This window comes from Azolla caroliniana, unplaced genomic scaffold (assembly GCF_043228905.1).
Source record: "Azolla caroliniana isolate FFs.n. ecotype wild unplaced genomic scaffold, voAzoCaro1.0.p SCAF_2, whole genome shotgun sequence".
Lineage (NCBI taxonomy): Eukaryota > Viridiplantae > Streptophyta > Polypodiopsida > Salviniales > Salviniaceae > Azolla > Azolla caroliniana.
Window position 1 is genome coordinate 19,702,425 of NW_028230437.1, and position 23,399 is coordinate 19,725,823.

A 23,399-nucleotide genomic window follows, 5' to 3' on the forward strand; every position below is an offset into this window, starting at 1 on the left:
TTTAATTTTATATTTTAGTTTCATGCAAGCTTTAATTGAGACATCCAAGGATTGTTTTTTCTAAAATCATTTCTTACACGTCCCTTTGCTTCATATTGCTATTCCTTACTCCCCACCCATAAGGCTCATGACATTCAAAAGCATCCCTTGCTCATTTGTTTGATTTGCAACTTGATTTGTCTCTCCCACCCATTTCAAACATTGACGAATATGGCATGGTCCCCAACCTTTCTTTTCATAGCTCTTCATAATTCATTCAATGACTTTATTCTTGAATATAGTCTCCTCGTGGGGTTCAAGTTTTTCTCTTTGCCTCATTAAAAGATTGCATGCATATATTAATAGTCACATGCATTTCATTGCTAGGATTTTATTGGAAATAGTATAAGGCAATAGACAAATGCTTTTATATCATTGGCCAAGGATATAGTTCAAGAGATATAATATATCTCACGTTATCACTTTGTGAGTACGCCTTAGAATTTGCAAGTACACTTTGTAGATGTGTAGGTAGTATCGTATTATATTGTTGAATGAAGTACACTCCAATAGATAGTTGGATGTGTATAAGTCATCATGATTAATGCGCAAAATATAGGTTTATATCAATTCTCATATTGTAACTTGTAAGTACAATGTATATAATAAAGACATCGTTGAGCTAAGTCTCCTTCCAACATGTGCACTAAATAGGATGAGTCCATGTGGAGCTTATTTGTCCCCTTCTTTGGTTAGTCTTCACATTTTTTGCCTTTGGCATGAAAATGTTTAGATTAAAAATTGTAACTTCCAATATGTTGCCTTCATAAGGTGATTTTTTGCATGTAACACAATGACACATAGCTTACCTTGGTCTAAGGTTGTATGTTGATTTATGCTCGATTAATCTTTAGGTTTGATGTTTTAAATGGCAACAGACGTGTAGCATTTATACTATTATGTCTTCTTTTGATCATTACCTTTTGGTTACTTATTCTTTCACGATATTCACGTTCATTTACATTGCATTCAAAGGTTGAGATACATTGAAAAGACATGATCTAATTTTCACATAGTGGTTATTGATTTGATGAGCTTCAATCTTTTTTCTCGCACTAAGGCAACATAATGCATTGCATTATTGCTAATTTGGCTTTGAAGTTTATCATGCAATGGGTGGTTGTTACTATCAATAATAGAAGGTAAGATGAAGAATGTCAAACCATCTACAACACGAGGGCCCAACCAGGCCTCCATATGTGTGATAAGAATCATTTATGAATCTTTATGGTTTTGTTATGTGCATTATTCCATGATAATTTAATCCACACAATAAAGTAAAGTATGCAATGTTTCAAGAAAGTAATGTATGGGGTCAATTATGATGGGTCTAAATGTCTCACATACAAAACAGAACGAGTGATTAGCAATAATGCATCCATATGTCAATAATTCTTTTACTGCATCCTATACATTCCATCAAACTAGTTCATGTTGTATATTTGAATCAACCACAAGAAATTCATGTGCAACGGATACAAACATTAGAAAATCTCCTAGCTCTCAAAAAATCCACCTTCAATATGCTATGTGCCACACAAAAAATCGTGTCAAGTTCTTGAATTGATAATAGATCTTTGCTATTTATACATGTGAACTATACAAATAATTATCAATAGTGAAAGGTCACCATTATTTGATGCTTCGTAACCATCTATATGAAAGGACATGAAGTGACCATTAACATGTATTAACCTTGGGAGAATACAAATGAATGTAATTTAGTATTTAATTTAAACTTTAGTACCAATCATTATATGTATATCCTTCTATTATAATTTATCACATTAGCTAATCATGAAAGGCTTAAGATTCTTCCAATTGACCCTATGATTGTCCCTTATATTAGACATTCCATAAATAATCAAAGCTTCCCTAATCTAATCTCTCTTTCCTCATTATGTCATCTCAATTGCCAATCCACCACCTCAAATATATTTACCCTCAACCAAACCATTGCCACCATCTCATTGTTGTTCTCTCCACATACATATTATGCTTCCACCTTCTTGCAACATGCATGACTCACTAGGTGAAAGCACATGGTTGTTGGCAAGATATTTATGCCCATGGTCCATAAAGTCAAAGGGGTGGGGAACCAAAAAGTGAATCGTTGTGTGGAGGGTAGGAAATGGTCACAAGTTCACACTTTTAAGTGATTTCCTTCCTTCCACAAAAGAAGAAATAAGGATACCATGACTATTATATCATGCCGACGTTTACCATGGAGCCTTGAAACTAAACAAACTTAATATACTCTTTGTTGTGCTCAAAAGATGTGTAGCATATTGTGAACACATGCACACCACAAGATGGTATAATGAATCTTAGTGTAAACAATACACATCAAAATGTGTATAAAAAACTTCCACATATGAAAGAGACACGTGAAGCATAACCAGAGAAGCAGACACATAACAGAAAAAGTCAATATAAAAGTCAAAGTTAAACAAAGTTTGATACATATGTATTCAATACAGTTGAAAACTCATTTTTTTCTTGAAAAGAAAGGAAGGCTCGATAATTTTATTACAATAGGAGGTCACAACTATGTATACCAAGAGTCTTTAATAGGTCATATAATTATAAAATGCGATAACTAGTGGAAGCGTTATGATGATTCAAAACAAAGATATTGCAATGGACTAATTTGTAAATATGCATGGTAACTTCATGGAAAACTAAAATTCAATGTACATTGGAAATACATGTACATCATACTTGAAATAAACATTTGTGCATTAGATGGGGAAGAGATACCGATTGCTCATTAATCTCATATTAAATTGAACAAGGTCATTTGCCTCAAACTATTGCCCAACACATACATCATCGAGATATAATGAGCTAATTGTCATTGGGTTAAGGTGATAGTACAAAGTCACTAATACCATGTATTGTTAACATGTACATCCACATTATGAAGACTATCAAACTTGTGTGACATTATTATAGTGGGTCTACCATTTCAATGTCATATGAATCTAAATATTCATGCACTTCTCACATAGACAAATCAATTTATCTAATAGGTTAGCCGATGAGAACTATGTAATGATGCCATGCCATATTGATAGATAATGCTTTTGTGCGGGCGCTTTGCAATGTTCTCATGGAATCAAATGGATTAGCTATTAATAGACTTTATTTTTATAATATATAAATGATTACAGGGTTAAAACATGTCTAAAGAAAAACAATCTCAAGGAATATAATGTGCAAGGATCCTATACATTCTTGTATGTAAAATGTTTAAGCCACAAATGATAACTAATAAAGTAGTATTTTTTCCAACATCATAAACTTCTAATTGACATTTATAACGCTTACCTGCCACTCTTTCTAATTTGAAACGAGCATTAGGAAGGGGCGATCCCTTCCTGTATCCTTGTCTACTTGATGTCTTACTTGGATCTTGATGACAAACTTAATTACTTAATTGATTATATTTGTCTTTAGAATTCCTTCAATTATAAGGTTAATTGAAGTTATGACATCATTACATTGGTTCATCTTATATAGTTGGCAAAAGAGATTCTTAGAGACATTCATTGGATATGATACAAACATCCTAACTTCCCATCCTCATTCATAACTGGTAGATTCATATTCTACCATATTTGATATCTAATATTAATACCAAAACTAATATTATTTAACTTCTAACTTGGGCTAACACATTGATGTGCATGTGGGGCAACTTTTGCAAGGTCACGAGCGTCCAAACAAATCTTCAAAATTTAACTTCATTCTTAAGATTCATGCAACATCAACTTTGATTGTTTGAATGGGTCAATCCTTTTTTATGCACATGCTACTCTTGTTTGAACCATATACAAATTATAAGAGTGATTGTTGGTAAACCTCATATTTCATATACATCAAAACGAGGCCCACACTTGTTTTAATGGTAGTTATGCCTCCCCACCCTTTGGAACCAACCCAACCAAGGCCTTATGCTGAATCTTAGAATATTTGTTGCATGAAGCCAATGTTTTCCACTATTTTTGAATTATTGGCTAATAAGAGAGGATGCTTAAGAGGACATCATAAATTATTTCTATATAAAGTTTCAACCTATGTTGTAGAAGATTGATGATTAGGGTCCACTAGAGTGGTTATCTCTTGTAGAGATGGAGTTGTGCACAATGAGACGAATCTACCCATCCACTTGCGTTGGCATCATGGTGTTATGGTAGTTTGTTACTCAACAAACCCTTCTTCATTTACATGGTTGGAATTGCTCCTTTCAGCTAGTCCTTTGCATCAAACAAATCCCGTTTCCCATCTCTGTCAACAACTAGTTGAATGAGATGAAGAATCAAAGGTTCCATTTCTAGAAGTTAAGAGCATAATACCTCACAATAATTAAAGAGCAAATGATCCTTGAACTCAAGGCTTTAAATAAAGAGATAGCTTTTTAGTTGGAATAAGTAACTCAAGGAGGGGCAACAAAAGCGGATTCAGGATTGACCACAAACAAATTCATGGACCTTGCATTAGATGAAGAAAGGCAACACCCAAATCACACACTTACAAGAGGAAGTGACCCAAAAGAAAATGATCTTTCAACATCAAGGAAAATACATAGTCTTATTGAGGATGTCGAGAACTTTGCCTCATAATGTGTTGAGAGCTCAACTTTTTATTTCGTGTTGAGCCTCATCAAACGTGTTGAAAACTCAAATATTTATTTCATGTTGATCCCCATCAATTGTGTTGAGAACTCAATTGTTTCCTCATGTTGAGCCTCGTCAATTTTGCTGAGAACTTGACAATTTATTTTTATCGAGAACCAATAGCCACATTGAGAAGTCAATCGCAATAGTGATGTTGAGAACTAAGAAGTGAGAAAGGGTGTGTTTAGGGAGGGGTCTAAATTATTAGGAGGGCTCAGTTGATTGGTTTAAAAGTATACTTCTAAATTAGAATCAAAATTTGAATGAGAATGAATCCATCATAACATCCGCTTCCCCCTTCTTGGGAAAGTTTGATCGAAGTTAAGAGCAAAATAATGCATATGAATTAAACAGGAAATGATCCTTGACATCAAGGTTTTAAATAAAGAGATAAATATTTGGGTGAAACAACTAAATCAAGGAGATACCATAAGGAAATGCTAAGTGAAATCCAGTTTATCACAATACAATGCCCAAGGTTTATAATAGTTTGTTGCTGCGCTTGGAGATACTAAATGCAAACACGTTCACATATTGAGGAAAACCATGTGTACATATATTAGTATGGATGGAATTGAGAAAAATCAATTCTACAGTTGTTTAAAAGTCAATGACTACCATCAATCATAAGGGATGAGGACTTGCTTTTGATGTCAAAATCTAGCTCTCCCAAACATGGTGCTTTTGACATTGCACCCTTGTAGGATACATGATCAAGAAGTTGAAATGTTGTTGTGATGTTCTATTCATATCTTTGTCCTAAACTTCAACCTTCCATAAACCTTGAGTTTGATGCTTTTTTTCTCGTGAATATACAATGGTATGAGGCACTTTTACCACGGTGGGTCTCGGTCCATCATTGATACTAAGGTTTGGATTGACTGTAGAGCCATTGTTAACTTGGTGTTAGGTCGTGTGGGTGTTGGGCGGCTTGCGAACTTGTTGGTGTGTGTGCCACAAGGTGGTGACGAATTTCGAGCGTGCTCTTCACTAGGACTGTTGCTTGTCATACTCGAGTGAGGGCTCGAGTAGGATTCGTGTTGATTATGTTGATAATGTAGTGTTGCTTCCAGGAGTGTGAGCTTTTGTTGTGTTTGTGCTAGTGCCACATTCCTCTCCGCTAGTGCCGCCTCAATGTCTTGAGTGAGCGCATTTGGTCATCCTCCTTTCATAAGTTGGGCCTTCCATAATGCAATTTCTTGCATTGTGTCTTAGAGGTGTTGTTCTAAGCTTTGTTGGTTTTTAATCAAACTCTCATGGTGCGAGGGCGTGGCGAGTGGTGCATTGGTGGAGCACATAGTTGTAAAAAATGCGTATTCTACGTTTAGAGTACGTTTTAGAATACTTTGAAGTATTTGACACGTTGTCGAGATATTACGCAAGTGCGTGTGGAAACGAGGCGGGACCGCGGGGGTCTCGAACCAAAGAGCAAGCGAGGGAGGAGAAAGAGAGAGAACCGGCTACGCAGGACCGGGGATACACAGGGACACGGCCCTTCAGCACAGAGAACGCGAACAGACACCGACACAGACAGATGCGAATGACTAAATATGTATATTAACAAAATGGCTAACACGACTACAACCCTCGATGGGGCACAGGTTGGCTACAACCGAACAGACCGGCGAACAGATGCCGATGCTTGTTCGCTTCGACGCACAAAGAGGTAGCAGGTCGGAGGTGCTGCCGGAAGCACCCGGGCGTTCCTCGAAACAGCTCGAGCCTCCTCGGAACCCTGCACAGAAAAGCTATGGAGCTCAAGAAGGAAGGAAACAGAGAGAGAAGCGTCCAGAAACGGTCCGACAACACTTCGTCCTCTCTGCGCGAGATCCCTGCAACAGCTCTTTCCTGCTCCTTATATAGGCCGACGAGCAGGCCGTCCTGTCAGCTTTATTCCCTGTCCCTTTTGAACAGGGATCCGCTCCGTTCTTCACGCCTCCGCGTAATTACGCCGCCGACTCGTACAGTTCCTTAGCTCGCGCGCGCGACCGAAAAGACTGTTCGCGCGGTCTTTGTCTCCACTTGTGTTAGGGCCCGTTCCTGCCGATTATCCTCCTAACTCGCTTCTATGTACTACTTGGAGCGTGCGCGCGCGAAGAACCGGTTCCCACGCCTTGGTGCGCCGATTCCGCCCAGGGACGGTTTTCTTCACGACATCCGCCCCCACCTAACCGCGCATCCTCCGGTATGCGCCAAGAGAGTTGGGACGGAGAAAACCGGCCCGTCTTCATTCCTCGCCCGTCGGTTCTTCCTCGTTTTCGGATCGTTCGTCACTGCTGACTAGGAGCGTCGGGTCTGGCTCGTCGTCGTGTCGCTTCTTGAACGCTTTGATCCGCTTCCCTGCAACCGGTATCGCCATTCTCGTGCCGTCTAGTTCCGCCAGGTGATATGTCCCGTTGTCATTGGCGCTCCGTACCACGTAAGGCCCGAACCACCTTCGTGCGAACTTCCGTGTAGCTCGGTGCTGGTTGTCGAGGCTGCTGTCGTAGACGAGCACCCAATCACCTTCTTCGATTTTCTTCGGTCGGAGCTGGTGCGTTCGGTCGAACCTGGCTTTGTTCTTTGTCCTCGTCACCCGGAGCTTCTCCGCAACCAGTTCCACGTCCTCCGGTCTCCGCTCGAGCTGTCGCATACGCGCGGCCAACAACTCCTCCCGGTTCATCTCGTCCCTCCAGTCGACCGTTGCCCACGAGGAGATCGTCCGTTCCATCGGCATGATCGGCTTCTGGCCGAACATGAGCTCCGTCGGCATGTACCCGGTTACCGAACTGTGCGTGGTCCGGTCTGCCCACAAAGCATAAGGTAGCAGCCGCGGCCAGTTACCGACTTGGCCCCCGCATGCCCGAACCAGCGCCTTGACGATCGGTCCGTGTCCGCGCTCCACCTTTCCATTCGCCTCCGGATTGTACGCAGTGGTGAGCGAGAGCTTGACTCCCAGCCGGTTGAACAGCTCCGCGGCTTCTTCGGCGTCCAACTCCCCTCGGTCAGCCACGATCTTCCCGACGCACCCGTACCGGCATATCACGTCCTCGATTAGGAACCGACATACGGCCGCGGTCGTTTTGTTGGGAAGGGCCCGGCCTTCCACCTGGTTCGTCAGATCCTCCCGCGCTAGGACCAGGTACCGCATCTGTCCTACCCCCATTGGCATCGTCACCAGATCTACCATCCATTTGAAGTGGATGGTCGGAGGGTACGTAGGGTGAAGCTCGTCCCGGTGTCGGACCACGGAGTGCATCTGACAGCTCTCGCAAGTTGTCACGAATCGATGCACGTCCCGGTACAGTCCCGGCCACTAGTACTTCTCCTTTATCTTCTCGAACGTGGCCCAAGTTCCACGGTGTCCGGCCCAAGGGCTATCGTGGTAGGCCGTCAGCAGCTCCTCCTGTTCCTCCTTCATCGCCACCACCCGGAGCGGAGCGCCGTCCCTCTTCTTCGGGTGCTTCCATAGATAGCCATCCCGGAGAAAGAACCGGTACGCTTTCTTCCGGATCCGGTTGGCCTCGTCTTTCGTCCATGACGCATCCGGCGCCATTGTCCTCAAGAACCCGCCGATCTGCAGCCACTCCCCGTCGTACTTGCTCGCGTCGAAGTCGTTAAGCGCCGGAGTGCTCGTCCCGCCGGTTGTTACGTATGCCGCCTCGAAGAAGTCCACGCCAACCTCTTCGTCCTCTGAAACCATGCCGCCCTCGTCATCGAATCTCGCCCTTGAAAGCATGTCGGCCATGGCGTTGTCTTTCCCGGAAATGTGTCGTATTTCCGGGTCCAGGGACTTGATGTAAGCTATCCACCTGAGCATTGCCAGGTCCGGCGTCGCGCATCCGGAAACCATGCCGAGAATCGGCATGCAATCCGTCTCTATGATTACCTCTGCCCCGATCAGATAGTCCTTGTCGGCCTTCACCGCCGAAACGATACCCCAGAGTTCGCGTTTAACCTGGGCGTATCCTCGCTGCCGCTCACTGAGGACCTTCGCGCCGAATCGGATCGGAAACCGATTGCCGTCCTCGTCTTCTTGGTTGACGACCCACCCGATTCCGGTCGGACTCGTGTCAACCGTTATGTACACTGGGGTGCCCTTCCTGTAGACGGCCTTTCGGAGCGCCGGTGCTGCCGAAAGAGCCTCCTTCAGCTTCCGGACCGACTCCGTGTGCTTGTCTAGCCATTCGAACCTTCGCCCTTTCTTCAATAATCCGTACAGCGGCTCCGCGACGTGCGCGTAATGCGGGATCCATATGTGGTAGAAGGCGCATGCTCCCAAGAATCTTCGTACTTCCGTGACCGAGCTGCAATCAGGCTTCATCGCGGAGATGGCTTCTACCTTTGCCGGAGACGGTTTCCGGCCGTATGGTCCACATAAATGTCCGACCACCATGATTTCCGACTGCCCGAAGGCTGACTTCTCCCCCGAGAAGGTGAGCCTCGCATCCTCTAGCCTTTGCAGCACCTTCTCGCAGTCGTCGATGTGCGTCACCACGAATCGCCGGCATCCGTCTGGCCCGATCGTCTCGTCCTTCTCTTCTACCAGGCATCCCTTGATCGGGATGTCGTCTAGAAACGGCATGGTGATGTCCGGGATGCAGTCCCTCAGCACCTTGTTCATTGCATTCACCATGTGGGCCACCGAGTTGGTCCCTCCTTGCGGCAGCGTACACATCCGCACTAGGCCGAGGGGAGTTCGCATCGTCGTAATGTCTCTGCTCTCCACGGCTAGCTGGAACTGGTCGTACCCTGAGTATAGATCACCGACCGAGTAAATCGACCTTCCGGCGAAGGCCTCCGCGAACTCGTCTATGGTCGGTCCGATCCCTGCGTTCCGAATGGTCACTCTATTGACCGACTGCAGGTCCTGAATGAAGCGCAACGATCCGTTTTTCTTTGGTACGGTAAACCATCGGTTTGAATACGGGGCGCTCGACGGCTCGAGAATGCCCATATCAACTTTCTGCTTCAACAGCTCCATCAACTTCGGAATGTGGGCTCTTGGAACCGGAATTGGCTTGAGATTCCACGGTACATGCGGTACCGTGAATATCACCATCGGCTCTACGATCGTCGGGTTTACGCACCTGATTTCCTCCGGTGAGAATGCGAAGGCTTTCCCGTGCCTTCCGAGCATTCTCCGAAACCGGTCTTCCTCCGCCGGCAGTAGGAACCCGCCCCCACCGATCTTCAGCTCGCGGAGCGTCTCGTTGGTGAAGGTGTGTCCTATGCAGGCCGGATCTCGTAAGCTGGGGTCCGATGCAACCCCTTTGATTCGGGATTCGCTGCCCTCCGGTAAGGGCGCCGCAACTGGCCTCACCTTCCGGTCCACAGTCTTGTACTTGGTGCTAACTCGGGCCGTCGGTCCCGACTCGAGCCCTCGACCGAAGTCCGCGATGACTTCGTACATTTCTTCGGAACATATCGGTACCGTCCGGTCTTCGTTAAGGTCTCCTTCGACTACCTTCCCCAGCATTCCCAAGGTGTCGTCGAAGGAGACTGCCTCCACGGCTCCGTTGATTTCTTCGTCAGGGCCGAGAACTCCGCACGCTCGAAGTCTCCCCTCCGTCTTTGTTTTCTCTCGGCCGGCGATGCCGACCATCGTACATGCTCCGCTGTCGGAGAAGCAAAATTTCCTACCTATTGTACACGGTTTTATCGTACAGATGTGGGGTTTTCCCGGAGCATCCGGACTGTCGCGGCCCCACGCCTTGGCAGTCCTCTCTAAAAATCCTCTCGGTTTTCGGAACTGAGGGAGTCGCGGTTACGTTCGTGGTTCGGCCGTACCGTCAGAAACTGGACCGAATGGCGCCCGTCTTGGCTTTTGACCCTCGCGTAGGCCGAACCATTGTCCAGCACCTTGGTCTCCATTCGCGCCGCCGTGATGTACGGCTCTCCCAGTATGACCGGATGCGAAGACGTCTCCTGCACGAAGAAGTGCTGGTCAATCTCGACGTCGCCGATCTTGACTCGCACATTCGGACAGGTCCCGTCTTGGCTTTTGACCCTCGCGTAGGCCGAACCATTGTCCAGCACCTTGGTCTCCATTCGCGCCGCCGTGATGTACGGCTCTCCCAGTATGACCGGATGCGAAGACGTCTCCTGCACGAAGAAGTGCTGGTCAATCTCGACGTCGCCGATCTTGACTCGCACATTCGGACAGGCCCCGTGCAGTTCCTCGGTGGCGCGCGTTGCTGCCCTTATTTTCCACCCGTGCTTGGTGTTGATCGGCCATTTGCCCTTCTTATAGAAGTCCATGGACATCAAATTGATCTCCGATCCGTGGTCCACCAAAGCTATCACCGGTTCCTGGACACCACCGATCTTCACCGGGGTTTCCGTGGTCGCTCGGGCCCAGTGTGGTCTCGAATAGTGGCTTTCCGCCCACTCGTCTCCCAGCGCCATGTCGTCTAGGTGCGTCGTCCGCACTTCCACCGGTCTTTCCGGTTCTGTCTCCGTTGACAGCCTCTTCCGTTTCACCAAGTCCACGATGGAGTCGTGGAACTCCTTCTTGGCGATTCCCAGCACCTCTCGTAACGACAACTCCACCTTGCTGTCGAGGATCCGTTCCTCCAGGACCTTTCGTAAGTCCGTGGTCCTTTCTATCTCCGTCCCCAGACAGTACCCGCCCTTCTGGGGTTTATCTTGCGTACCGGCCCCGCCGGCTTCGTCCCGTCGTGGCCCGGACCGGGTCTCGTATCGTTGTGAGGGCCCGGTCGTCCCGGGTTTCCCCACCCGCTTCTCTTCTACCAGAGCCTCGTAGTTCTGGCAAGCGGCTTCCACGAAGCCCGTCTTTTCCTCGACCGGGTCGCTCCACCCGGTCATCTCCCGTACCCGTTTCTCTGCACGGTCCGATTCCTCCCTTTTAAGCCTTGCACCGGCAAGGCCTTCCAGCATCGTCGGCCAGAATCCGACTTTGCTTTCCCTTCGGGCCTCGCCGCCCCCAACTCGAATGCCGGCCGACGCCGAGTAGTGGACGGTTTCCGAATGTCGGGCCGCCGCCTCTTCCATCAACCTTTTCATACCACCTCGCTCGTCGTTTCGGCTCAAGGCCCTTCGGGTGTCGCTGGCATGCACCCGTCCTTCCCACAGGTACACCACCCTGTTCCTCAGCGCCTCCGCGAAGTCGCCGCAGTCCTTCCGAATGTGGCCGACTTCATCGCACCACATGCACCTGTTTCCTGCCGCCGGCCGTCGGTCACGAGCCGGTTCGCCACCTTCCCTTCGGGCTTGCGCGATTTGGAGGTCCTTTATCGCCCTCGTCAATTCCTCCAGCGCCGCTCCTCCGGTTGAGCCTCTGACTACGCCGGTCGAAGCCGAACCGGTTTCCAACCACTCTCGGGTCTCTTCCTCTCGCACCTGTGGCGCTGGTTCGAGCTTCCTTGCTGCGACCGAGCCCGACCAGGTTGCCCCGTTATCCGCCCATTCTCGCCGTTTGTCGAAACGGCCACAGACCTTTTTGACAGCCGCCCAGTCGGTAGTGAGCCCGTCTTCGGTTTCCAGCAAGAGGCCCACTTGCTCCCGATCCCGCTCGTCGACCGACTTGACAAACAGCAAGACCCGGCTCGTGTCCAGGATGGTTCGGTCGAGCGCCGAAAGGCACGCAAAGTTTTCCTCGAACTCCCGGAGGAGTGCCGACGCGTTTCTTCCCTTCCCCGGGGACTCCACCCATTCCATGAACCTTCGCTTCAAAAGCCGGGGCGCGTCGTCCAGCCCGTATTTCTCTAGGAGCCGACCTTCGAACTCCTCCCAGGTACGGCTCTCCGCCCGCACCTCGAGCACCTCCGCATGGATGCTCGGCATCGCCACTCGGGGAAATCTGGCAAGACGCCTTTCTTCCGGAATGTCCCGCATCAGCATCTCTGCACCGTAGGACGCCAAATACTTCGTGGCATCCTTCCCATCGAACCGGCCGATCGTGCCGACGACCGCCTCAATGGCTCTGTCGAGGGCACCGGTGCCCTCGCGCGCGTTTACAATCCGATCCACGGCCGAAGCCATGGCCTCTGCAAGATCCGACCCCCTCATCTTCTGCTCTTCTGCCGCCTCCTTCACGTCGGGTTCACCAAAGATGTCGAGATATTACGCAAGTGCGTGTGGAAACGAGGCGGGACCGCGGGGGTCTCGAACCAAAGAGCAAGCGAGGGAGGAGAAAGAGAGAGAACCGGCTACGCAGGACCGGGGATACACAGGGACACGGCCCTTCAGCACAGAGAACGCGAACAGACACCGACACAGACAGATGCGAATGACTAAATATGTATATTAACAAAATGGCTAACACGACTACAACCCTTGATGGGGCACAGGTTGGCTACAACCGAACAGACCGGCGAACAGATGCCGATGCTTGTTCGCTTCGATGCACAAAGAGGTAGCAGGTCGGAGGTGCTGCCGGAAGCACCCGGGCATTCCTCGAAACAGCTCGAGCCTCCTCGGAACCCTGCACAGAAAAGCTATGGAGCTCAAGAAGGAAGGAAACAGAGAGAGAAGCGTCCAGAAACGGTCCGACAACACTTCGTCCTCTCTGCGCGAGATCCCTGCAACAGCTCTTTCCTGCTCCTTATATAGGTCGACGAGCAGGCCGTCCTGTCAGCTTTATTCCCTGTCCCTTTTGAACAGGGATCCGCTCCGTTCTTCACGCCTCCGCGTAGTTACGCCGCCGACTCGTACAGTTCCTTAGCTCGCGCGCGCGACCGAAAAGACTGTTCGCGCGGTCTTTGTCTCCACTTGTGTTAGGGCCCGTTCCTGCCGATTATCCTCCTAACTCGCTTCTATGTACTACTTGGAGCGTGCGCGCGCGAAGAACCGGTTCCCACGCCTTGGTGCGCCGATTCCGCCTAGGGACGGTTTTCTTCACGACAACGTATTCTACATTTTAGAATTGCCATTTTTTATAATTTGACGTATTCTACATATTCTAAAAATTTGACATATTCTATGTATTTAACAAGTATTTATCATCTCAAAAATCAAATAAAGTTTTTTTAAAGAAAACTTTAAATTTTAAGAAGTATTTAACGTATTTTATCTATAAAATATGTATTCTAAGTATTTTTATAAAAAAACTTAGAATACTTTGAATAAGTATTCTACACGCATTTTATGCGAAGTATTTTACAACAATGGCGGAGGGGCTAGGGTGAATCTTTATATTTGATAATGCCCAGGGGTTAGCCATCCTCCATAGTACCAGGTGGGGTTGGATATGTTGGCCTCAAGGTTGGTCTACATTGAGGCCACCTAAGTTGGTCGTGTGAACTTCAATTTGAAGAGACTAGGCCAAGTAGAATTGGACATGCTCCTATGTCAAAAAATATAGGGTCGTCGACCTTTGGGCTTTATTTATTATTTATTAATTTTTTGTTTTTGAAATTTCCACTTGTTGACCTTTGGATTTATTTTTATTTTGGAAAATTTCACTCGTCAAGTATTCACTCATCAACCTTTGGATTATTATTATTATTATTATCTTTTTTTAAAATTTCCATTTGTCGACCTTTGGATTTTAAAACAAAATTTCAACTCGTCGAGTATTCACTTGTTAACCTTTGTTTTTTAGTTTTTTTTGAAATTTCCACTCGTCAAGTAATCACTGGTAGACCGTTGGGATTATTATTATTTAAAATTTCCAGTCGTTGACCTTTGGATTATTTATTTATTTATTTTTCAAACAGACAGATTTTGCGCCAACAAACAAATTCTACAACGGCTAAATCTCACAAGTAATTATTGATAACCAAATGATTTGTGTGCAATTGTCCGTGAGATTAAAAGATGATTAGATTAGAAAAATAAAAAACAGAAAATTGAGGTGAAAAAAAAGGTTTTTAATTTAATTAAAAAAAAGCTTCTTTTTTCTTAATCTCTTCCTTGTTAAGTGGTTTGCGTACGAGCTTACACAAAGCTCGTTGTTTGCTTCAAGCATCGGTCTTGTCCTCGATAACGACACCAAATAGACGTGTAGCATCTATGGGCCTCACGGAATACACCTCTATAGATCGATGAAGTTGTACCTTCCGTCAATGTTGTTTGCTTGGATCCAGACTGACGTTGTCGCGGAAATCCATGGGTACGTGTTGGATTGGGGCAGGACCACCGTGGTCATGGACCGGAGAGAGACGGATCCGGAAGGACCGAGCTTCGCTGGTGCCGGTTACACTGGCTGTGACACCGAGTGGAGAGTTTTTGGATACGTACCGAAGGCAATGAAATGAGAAAGAGAGAGATGCGCGTGAACACGCATGCATGCTTGCACGAGCGCGAGCGTGCACGCACGCACACACACACACACAGTATACGGGAAATCGGAAAAGAAGGAAACCCAACCGACACCGATAGAGATAGATATATACAACTCTTTGTATATATTTATGTATAGAATACAACCTCGGCTTTTAGCCGGAGCAAGCCGACCAGAATACAAACGACCTTTTGCTGGCAAATCTCCAGTCGGGGTGTGAGCTCTAGCCGAACAAAAACCTAACAAAAATGGAACCCCCAAAACCCTAATAAACAAACAATAAGCTTAACAACAGAGAGAACTATCGGAGAAAGCTAAAAACGGGGGAGCCCTTTACAAGAGATCCTCCCCTCCTTTTATAGTCTAAGGAGGGAGGGACATTACAATGTGGGAGGCAAAAATATTTCCCTCCTTTTTAGAGGAGGATTGTTGCCTCGATTCTAGGGAGTGTTACATTAACTCTCTTCTAACTCCACCCCACTACCTACTACCTAACGTTTGATGTACATTAAGTACTCATCACACGTACCTCTCGCTAGCTCCTTAGTGAACTTCAACACCTTATAGTTCCGTTTCCTTTCTTGCAAATATTTACATTTCTCGATGTTGATGTGCAAATGTTGCACATCGCCGTTTTATTCGCTCCACCCGGTTTTCTCACCGTTGCCGGAAATTCTCATGACAACGTATACCCTCTTGGTGGCGAACTGGGCAAGGGTACTCGTCAAGTACCCTTGAGCTACTAGCTCACTTAACGATATATGCTATTAGTACTTAATATCTCTCGCTTTCTCTCTTAGACAAAGTGAAGATAAAGAAGAATATGTTTATTACACCCTCTTGCTGAGAGGTCTAACATAAAAAAGGAAGAGAGATTAGTGTTTATTAACAATTCGCTATCGCTAATCTCTCTTAAGCTTAAGCTTACAAGAAGGAGTGGAAGCTTAGAGTTCTAATCACTAGGAGATTTCTTAAGAATGAAGAAGAAGCTAAAAAGTCACCACAAGGTGGCTTTTATACCTTTTACATTATAAGTGTGGTCAGTTCACACTAGGCTGCCATTGGCTTGCATTTTCTCCTCTTGGCTACTTCTACTCCCTTTTTTGCATGTCTTTTAGGTTTGGTATCCTTTGTTGATGCATCTTACAAGAAGGAGAGGAAGCTTAGAGTCCTAAGATTTCTTAAGAATGAAGAAGAAGCTAAAAAGTCACCACAAGGTGGCTTTTATACCTTTTATATTATATGCGTGGTCATTTCACATTATGCAGCCATTGGCTTGTCGTTCCCCCTATTGGCTACTTCTACTCCCTTTTTTGTACGTCTTTTAGGTTTGGTATCCTTTGTTGATGCATTCTTCTTCACGACTAGTTTGTGTTGCCTTTCAAATGCTTATTAGGTAAATCAAATTATTGAGGACCCTTGTGAGCCCTTCATACCACTTATTGATGGAGATCTTGTGAAGGATCTGTTATTGCAATGCAATTGTGTTGGATCTACCTCTATCGCGGGAATATTCGGCCAGCTCATGTGTGCAGCCATCGGTTCGGATCGGTCTGTCGACAAGTTACTCAGAGTTTTCTCTACAAGTGCTCTTTTAGTTTTGCTAGTCGATTTGCTAGTTGGTTCGGGATTGACTTCTACCAATTTCGACCGGATTGGTCGGAGAATAGTCGAAACTACCTCTCTTTTAGTGTTTTAATCTTATATAGAGTTTATTATTAGTGTTTGATTCCTATCCCCTGTCCCCTGTCCCCTGTCCCCTCCCCCTATCTCTTCTAATCCTCGCTTACACCAAGTTATGTCTACGATTCGGGTCCGCTCAAATCGTTCTTGGTGGTTTTGTCTCCCTCTCTATCAGAACCAAGGATAAAAGATAGAGTGATGGAAGAAGGATATTAGAGAACACGAGAAGAAAGGAACGAAATACTAAGAGAAGAATGGATGTATAAGATAGAGAAAGAAAGAGAATGGATACAAGATATGTAATGAGAGCTAAAGACTGGTGTTGATTCGAATTGATTTGAGAATACATGTATGCCCTTATTTATAGGTTCCTATAGAATAGCTTAGAGATTTCTAGAATGTTCTAGAATGTTCTAGACCTAGAATGCTCTAGGACATTCTAGAACATTCTAGAATAATCTAGAGGTTTTACAATAATCAATGTAATACAAGAAGTAGCTTTTATTGTTTCATATAACAATAAGCTATCTTAATGGTTGAGGTTTTCCAGTATGGATTACAAGGTTCGAGGTTCAAGTTCGGGTGACGCCATATGGTCATGTGTTCATGACACTATCCCTCCTTCGAGAACGTTGAGTGGAAGTCGGCGTTAACATTGTTGGGCCGGGCTTGTTTGGATAGTGATGATGGAAGTCGTTGACCAGAGCTTCAACATTACAAACGTTATCAATGGGTTCCCAAGTGCGATCACTCGGAGGATAGCCAAGCCAATCAACTAGATAATAAAGCTTATTGCGCGCAATCTTAGAATCGAGAATAGCATCTACCTCGTATTCGGGGCCGTCCACAAGTTGTACAGAAGGCGGTGGTGGCACGACACGATTAGGAATTAAAGAGGTGCGGCAAGGTTCCAAAAGAGAGCTATGAAAGACAGGGTGAAGCCGCATATGTGCAGGAAGGTTAAGACGAAATGTTGCATCATTAATCTGCACCGTGATGACAAAAGGACCTAAGCGTTGATAGTCAAGCTTAGCACACGATCGAGTAGTCTTGATGTGACGACGAAGCAACCATACACGGTCACCAACCTTAAACGGAGACTTAAGACGATGTCGATCGACATTGGTCTTATGGTGTGCTTGCGCTTTCTGAAGATGTGACGATAACTCGAACTGGATTTGTTGTAGTCGGTGGAGGTGATGCGCCGCACTAGGGTTTCGTGACACCTCGGGAAGATCCAGTATACACCATCGAGGGTTGTTGCCAGTGTAGGCAAAGAAAGGTGTAACTTTGGTAGAAGAGTGGACCGTGTTGTTGTATGCAAACTCGGCAAGATGTAAAATATTACTCCAATCATCTTGTTGATAACTAATGAAACATCGAAGATATTGCTGGAGCGTTTGATTTGTGCGCTCTGTTTGTCCGTCAGTTTGTGGATGATAAGCCGAAGAGAGTTTGCAAGAGATTTTGAGGCCTGTCCATAGGTGCTTCCAAAAGTGTGAGATAAATTGAGGACCTCGATCGCTAATAATATCATTCGGGAGACCATGATGGCGAAACACTTCACACATAATGAGATATGTAGTTTCTTCACTATTGATGTTCTTTACACATGGTACAAAATGTGCCATCTTGGTGAACCGATCCACTACTGTTAAAATAGTATCAAAGCCTTTGGAAGGTGGCAGATCCGTAATGAAATCCATAGAAATAGACTGCCATGGCTTGTTGGGAGGGGGTAATGGTTGTAGTAAGCCATAAGGGTGATGCCGAGGTATTTTGGCGCGACAGCAAGTGTCACAAGTGCGAACATAATCTTCGACAAACTTTTGCCAGTGAGGCCACCAAAACGAACATTTCACTAGCTCATCAATGGTCTTGGAAATACCAAAATGTCCAGCCATGGGGGCATCATGACAATGTTCCAACACTTGAAGTCGGGGTGATCCGTCGGGGACGTAAAGGAGATTCTTGTAGAAGAGTAAGCCATCTTGCCACTTGAAGGCCTGATAATGTTGAGATGACCCTGGCAATGTGGAGCAAGATGGACGACTTGAACCACAGTGGGCTAAGACATCCTTAGCGAAATCATCTGAATGAAGTTGTTGCCGAATAGTGTCAAGAAGGGTAGAATCAAGTGGCGTGACATAAATTGTTGTTACCTGTAGCTTTGATGGCCCGAGGAGAATTTGCTTTTGATTGTCAAAGGCCGGATCTCCAGGTCGAAGTGCTAGATATGAACGTTGAGACAAAGCATCTGCTTTCCCTTGTTGTTTTCCGAGGCGAAAAATGATCTTGAAATCGAAACACATTAGAAATTGGGCCCACCGAGCTTGGCGTTTATTTAATACTCGAGTTGTTTGAAAATATGTGAGATTTTTGTGATCACTATAAATGATAATATGATGAGGTGATCCTTCTAGAAAATGACGCCATTGCTCAAATGAGTCGACCATAACTAGTAACTCCTTGTCATGCACCTCATAGTTGATCTCCGAAACAGTAAATTTTCTTGAGTGAAACGCGACTGGATGTGTCTGCCCGTCCTCGCCTGGTTGCGATAGGATACTCCCCAATGCAAAGTTCGATGCATCTGCCTCAATAGTAAATGGCTTTTTAGGATCAATATGTGCTAGGATGGGTGCTGATGTGAATGCCTCTTTCAGCTGCGTAAAAGCTTTGTCCGCTTTGATACTCCAAAAAAATGCTTGATTTTTCTTGGTGAGTTGGGTAAGGGGCAACACAATGCTTGAATAATTATGTATGAATTTGCGATAGAAGTTCGCAAATCCAAGGAAACACTGGACATCCCAAACTGAGCATGGGGGTTTCCATTCCAATATTGTTTGGACTTTTGCCGGGTCCATGAAAACACCCTAGGATGAAATAGTGTATCCCAAAAATTCGACTTGTTTGCAATCAAAACTGCATTTCTCAAGTTTGGCATAAAGACCATACTTCCTTAGGCATTCAAGTACTAGCCGCACATGTATATCATGCTCCCCTTGTGTTTTAGAGTAAATCAATAGATCATCTAGGTAGATGATTAGAAAAATATCCAAGAAATCCCGGAAGATGTCATTTGCCATATGTTGGAATACTACAGGTGCATTTGTGAGCCCGAAAGGCATGACTGTATACTCGAAATGACCATACTGAGTACGAAATGCTATTTTCCACTCATCTCTCGACCGAATTCGAACAAGATTATATGCACCCCTTAGATCAATTTTGGTAAAATGCTTTGACCCACCAATGCGTTCTAAGAGATTGGAGATTAAAGGTAAAGCATACCTATTCCTTATGGTGACTTTATTTAAGCCTCGATAGTCCACGACCAAACGAAGGGATCCGTCCTTTTTCTTCACAAAAAAGATAGGAGCACCAGCTGAAGACTTTGAATGTCGAATAAACCCATGTGCAAGATTTTCCTCGATGTATTCTCGAAGAACCTCAAGCTCAGTGGATGATAAATTGTAAATCGGACCCCACGGTGGCTCTTTTCCTGGTTGGAGATCAATAGGATAGTCGTACGACCGATGCTTTGGAAGAACACTAGCTTTGACTTTGTCGAAAACATCAACATAGTCTTGATATTTTTTGGGAATTTGGATGTTTGAATTCCCTTGAGTGACACTTGAAGGTGTCACTGATACTGCAAATAAAAAAAGCTCCTCCTTGCCTCCCACTTGGCACAATTGTTGCAATGTGATGGTTAAAATTTGATGAGAAGGATATGGTGCATCGGTAGAACTATATACTTTAGGAGGATAATCCCGAGTTCGATCCTTGACAATGATATTTTCTACTAAAGGGCACCTAATTTCTCGCTTCCTCCAATCGATTCTAGGGTTATGTAACTCGAACCATGGCAAATCGAGGACAATTGGATGCTCAGGACTACGGATTATGTTAAAGGAAACTACACATCCTAAATCACCCAAGAGTATGTGTATTGGCTCAGACTCTTCAAATATCTTCCCGGAAGCTATGGGGCGTCCATCAATCACTACTACGGAAACTGGACAAGGAAGTGTATGCAAGGATATTTGGTGTTTTTGGGCAAAATCTCTATCCATGAAACTGTCAAGAGTTCGAATCTTGACACGACCATGTTATAATCTAGTATTATGAGTTAACCAAGATATCTAGTACTAGATTATAACATGGTTGTGTCAAGAGTTCGAATCTTGACAGAAACAAGAATTGGCTCCAATATCTAAGAGGGCTTGGACTTGAAGTTGACAACTGGGTGTCCTAACTTGTACTAGGGCTGAGAAGACTCTACTAACATGCTTGGAAGAAATGGAACCCACACTAGGTTGTACATATCTAGGGTTGTCCAACCAAATGGCTCCTATTTTGGCCGGACTTATTCGTTTGACTACTCTTCTAATTGGCTTAGGACTTCAAATTTATTGGACAAGGGTGGATTATTCATAATATTAGATTCACTAACTGCTTCTAAAATGTTGGACTCATTTTTATTGTCATAGTGAATTTGATTTACCTGACGTCTCGGCCTACAGGAGCAATGAATGGCTATATGTCCTGGACCTCCGCAATATAAGCATAGATGGTTTGCTCGACGACGTTGCTTCTCTTCGTTTGACAACGGTCCTCGTCGTTGAGTCATATCGATCTCCATGGGTGCAGGATTATCCATTGGGATTGGACTACGTGTTTGCCTTGGAGTTGGAGCAGGGCTATACATTTGCCTTGGGGATGATTGCGCCATTACTGATGCATAAGTTGGTGTGAATCTTGATCTTGTTATTTTTTGTTGTCACTCACATTGACGCTCAAAAAGGCGATTATCACACCGTATTGCTCGACTAATAGCTTCTGTAAGTGACCTTGGATCCTCAGGGAAGGTAAGAAGTAAGTCTTTGACATCACTACGAAGGCCTGAACGGAATTGCTCCATTAGGGCTTGTTCATCCCAAGGAATATCGCTTGTGATGAGATGGAAATTGGCAGCATATGTCGAATCTGGTTGATCACCTTGACGAAGTGTACGAATCTTGTTGATAGTTGTTCTCGCCCCATCAATATCTCCGAAACAAGCCTTAAATTCCTTGATAAATTCCTCGAAATTATTCAGTAGAGGAGAATTGGTCTCTAGCAATGGAGCAAAGCACGACAACGTTATGCCAGTCAATAAGGTGCCCACTAGCCCGACTCGTGATGCATCTGTTGGATAGCGCTCGGGATGCATTTGAATCACCAACCGTACTTGATTCAAGAAACCTCGGAAATGCGCCCTCGACCCATCAAATTTAGCTGGGAGGCTAATTTTGGGCTCGTTGATAAGTCCCTGACCTTCAACCCTTTGTTGTTGTAACACTACGATTGTCGATTCTAACTGTTGCACTCGTCGCGTGAACTCCTCTTGTTGTTGTTGCTTCTCTATAGTAACCTTTTGTAGATCCCCAAGTAGACGTTGATTCTCTACTTCAAGAGATGCGAACTTGGATTTAAGGTTCTCCATTTCTGCAACAAGAGTGAGATATTCTTCTGAGTTAATGGCAGCCATGGTTTCAGGATGGTTACAAAGGAGGATAAGAGAGAGAGAGGATGGTCTCTATCTTTTATCCTTGGTTCTGACAGTTTGATTCAAATTGATTTGAGAATACATGTATGCCCTTATTTATAGGTTCCTATAGAATATCTTAGAGATTTCTAGAATGTTCTAGAATGTTCTAGACCTAGAATGCTCTAGGACATTCTAGAACATTCTAGAATAATCTAGAGGTTTTACAATAATCAATGTAATACAAGAAGTAGCTTTTATTGTTTCATATAACAATAAGCTATCTTAATGGTTGAGGTTTTCCAGTATGGATTACAAGGTTCGAGGTTCAAGTCCGGGTGACGCCATAATGGTCATGTGTTCATGACACTCTCCTCTCCATAGCCACTCCTTTCCCCTCTCGGCCTATCTACAACCCACCAATGTTTTCGTCGTTCCGCACTCCGTGTACTGGCCGGAAGGTCAACAAAAACACCTTAAGAGTGATCTAGCGAAGCATAGTGTGAATCTTCAGTTTTCTTTCTCTTCTCAAGATGAGATCTTAAACTCAGGTTCTTCAAGGGAGATGATGCCTCCTATATATACATGAACCAGTTGGAGTAGGACCTTTTAGTCCAACAGTGTACGGGTAAGTGTGCTAAGTTAGCCCCACGGTTTTGTGGACCTTTCATCGTCCTCAAATGCATTGGTTCATTAGCCTATCGTCTCGCTCTTCCTGATGGTGTTGAAATTCATCAAGTTTTTCATGTAAGTCATCTAAAAGAACTTCTTGGTTTTGATGATAATATAGTTACAACTAAAACTTTGGTTACTTCTGAAGATTTAGCTTCTAAACCATGTACCGGAGAAAATTCTTGATGTTAAAAAAAAAACATTTGCGTTCTAAAACAATCTAAGAATTTACAATTAAATGGATGGATAAATCTATAAAAGATTCTACATGGGAATGAGAAAATATCATTAAAACTAACTTCCCTAACTTCTCATTGCAAAAGTACAATGTTTTAAAGAGGGGGAGTATGTTACGAGCATGACCATAGTTTATCTTGTGGTAAGTTATACACACGAGGATAAAGTATGAGGGTTAATTGAGAGTGTAAAGAATGGAGGATTACTTTTAATCCTAGGAATTGAGACAACACATAAAGGTCAAGTGTGAATTTGCTTGGGGGCCTTAGGTTTGGCCATAAATATGAGGCCTAGCTACCCTCATTAGAGACATCATTCGACTATGTCGAGA